The sequence below is a fragment of the Strigops habroptila genome, chromosome 10 (assembly GCF_004027225.2).
Source record: "Strigops habroptila isolate Jane chromosome 10, bStrHab1.2.pri, whole genome shotgun sequence".
NCBI classification, from domain to species: Eukaryota; Metazoa; Chordata; class Aves; order Psittaciformes; family Psittacidae; genus Strigops; species Strigops habroptila.
The window spans coordinates 14305050-14308344 of record NC_046359.1 but is presented as its reverse complement, the minus strand read 5'-3'; positions in this window follow the sequence as shown (position 1 = coordinate 14308344).

The following is a 3295-nucleotide window of genomic DNA, read 5'->3' as shown; positions in this document are numbered from 1 at the left end:
CAAGGAGAGGAACAATCCCCACTCCCTCCTAAAATGAGACTGACAGTGCTTAACAATATTCCTGTGACATCAAAACACCTTGTTCTATTCAAGTGCATCCTTTGCCCACCTGCTTCCAGTCCCCAAGTGTGCAAAAGCCCATTTTAACAAACCCCTGGGCTATTTCCACATAGCTTTATCAGCTCTTCTTGTGGTAGCCACCACAGGAGAGGACCTTGAGGAAGAATTAAATGGAAGTGGTCAGACCCTTTTGGATTAACAGGGGCTTGCAAGGCTGCAGGAAAGCACAGGGCTGTGGGAAAAACGCCCAGAGACAGATGATGTCATGTGAAACCTGCACGGCACCTGCATGGCATCAGTAGCCAAGAAACAGTTTATGATGGGCTCAAGAAGCCATCTGACCTGTTATGGCAGTGGAGGAGCAAAGCACACACAGCAGCTTCTTCGGGAGGAAGGAACATCTGCGTGACATGAAAATACCACCACTAGAAGGGGAAAAAAAAGAGGATGAACCCACATGTCTGCACAGTCCAATAGTGGAGGCTCTGAGTTAAGCACCCCTGGGTGGCTGGAGGGACATCAGTGCCAGCCTGCCTGGCCTATGGGAGGTGCTGGGAAAGGAGCCATCACATCACTTACACCCAGGGTTCAGGGAGGCACAACTGGCTCCAGAAGAAGTCAGAAGCAAGCCTCTTCTGCTACGTTCTGCACATGGGCCTTTCAAAGGGATGATGGGTCAGGTAAAAAGAGGTAGAGTTGGTGGGAAGTCATATTCCTCAAAGATCACCTTCCTCAGAACTGGAGAAGAAATGTCTTTTTATGTTTATAGGCAATCTACCTTGGCTCGTGATGATTGCAAACCTCAGACTAAGTAAGGTTTGCCCACCTGCAAAAGCAACATGAGACCTGCTCACTCACTCATCCATCCTGACACATGGCACCATAGCTAGTGTGAGACATAGGCATCATGCCTCTCCCCTCACAGCCAGAGCTCTGTCTCCAAAGTTGAAGGCGCAAATAGACAAACCTACTTAAGAAACTAACCAATTCCTCTTCCTGCATGAAGACATTTTACCCCACGATTCCAGCTAAACATGAAAAGGACAGAGCCCTGGGAGGGACACAGGCAATGGCTCGAAAAAATGGTACAGCTTAAGAAAGGATAAGTAAAGAAAGGGAAGAAACAGAGGAGGTTGAAGCAGCAATGACAGCAAAACGGACAACTAAAGAGCACACAAGGAAACAGTGGTCACCGTAAGCATTCCTTTATGTGGAAAACTATCTAACCATGTCTCTAACATGCAAATGGTGGTATTTCACACATCGAGGTTTGTGGCTAACAATTCAGGAGTAAAGAGAATGTGCACGGGAAGTTGGGTGGTATGGGAACTAAGAGCTTGTTGATTTGCGACAGACTGGCTGGAAGCCTGCAAGCCCTGCTCAGTCCAGGATCTGCAGGTTCTCCGCTGCTCAGAAAATCAAGTTCCCCATATTTATGACCCAAGGATAGACAGATGCCTTAGAGACCATCTGGTCGTTTTAAATTCAGTTCCTATGGTCAACTCCAATCTCTCTTATAGCTGAGTCACCTGGTTTCGAAGTGGTGTTTCCAACTGCTTGCAGGGCTGTCTTCCTGTCCCACGTCCTCCCCAGTCCTACCCTACCCCCATGTGCACCCGCTGCCCTGCAGCTCAGCCTGCTCTTCCTCTATGCTGTCCCACTCCTTGCCACTCTTCCCCCCTTTGTCTCTACCTCACTTCCTTCCATTTTGCCTCTCCGCTGCCTTCGCCCTTCCCAGCTAACCCTTTACTATCACACTCCAGGCTTTCTGGAGTTTTGACAAGTTTCTTTTCCAGAATGGGAAGTGGTAAACCAACCTACGACAATGCACAGTCTTCTGGTAAAAATCCTGCCACTTCATCTCCCCCTCCCTTGCTACCATCTTCCTTTTGTTTGTCTTGGCTACTCTTTTGCCTACTCTTAAATTGCAAACGCTTTGAGGGCAGTGCCAGAATCCAGTCCATAGAATTCCATAAGGCACACAATAAGCTAAATATTATAAAAGGTCCTATTGTAATTTTTTTTTTTTTATTTTCAATAAACTCACCGAAAATCCAAGTAAGCAGGGCTCTAAGTAGACAGACATACGTGTCCTGTCAACAGGAAGTTTCTCTTGCATAACTTCTCTGGCAGTTCTGGAAAGCAAATTGCGGTTGGGTTTATTTTCCTCACTGCAAATTAATAGTCAGGAAAAAAGTTAACACGTAAAGAAAAATCATTTCTGAGAAAGGAGATTGTAGAAAAGCAGATGATTTTTAGCACGCAGAGCTGCCCTTGTGAAACATCTGCTATGTCGTAGTCCTGTTCTGGCTGTAGACCAAGCGTATCAATAGCTCCACAGAGTAATGGGATAAGAAATGGGAAAATTGCCATTGCTTGTTTAGCAGCTTGTTTTGCTGATAAATGTCTGTCACTTTTCAAATAGCTACAGTGTAATTGTTTTTTGGGGGAAAATACTTCCTTGAGCAGGAGGTTCGCAGGCCATTAGCTATTTCCCATCTGTGCTGGTGTTTTAATACACCACACATACACTTTGCTCCCTATTAGAAATTATTCACAGCTTTTGATTCCAGGCAGACAGCCTGAAGTTTAGAAATCATGTCTGTCATATTAAAAAGTTCTCTCTCACCTTACAGAAAAATTTAAATTTCAAAATCATTAGAAACAGTATGTATTTTTTTGTAAGAACCTTTAACATAAAGATTGCTAGGGCAAAAAAGTACCCTTTTTAGATACCTGCAATTTTAAGATAATGAATGACTGTACAAAAGCAGGAGCTCTTTAACTACAGCTGTGGCTGCTGTGGACTCATTCCATGGCTAGAAGCAGAACACAACTCAGCCAAGCGCTGCCACGTGCTGGAGTTCATCTCATCCCTTTTCAAAATGTGCTATGAACATTTTTAAACTCCACCTGATAGCTGCTAGGACAGACAAGAGACAGACCTCTGTTTAATATCACATAATACCTCTAATAATACCTGCTTTCACTTCATGCACATACATTCAACAAGCAATTACTTGCAGTAAATGTAGCTGTGCCAAAGGACACAAAACCATATACTCTTACCTGCATCAACTGAAATACTAGATGCTTACATTTCAGGGGGAAGAGGAAGGAAGAAAATTTAAAAAAAAAAAAAAATCCTTATTAAAAAATATCCTTTCCTTTCTTTCCCCTCTTCCCATCAGGAAAAGAAACAGGTGAAAACCAAGGAGAGATATAAAAATGTGGG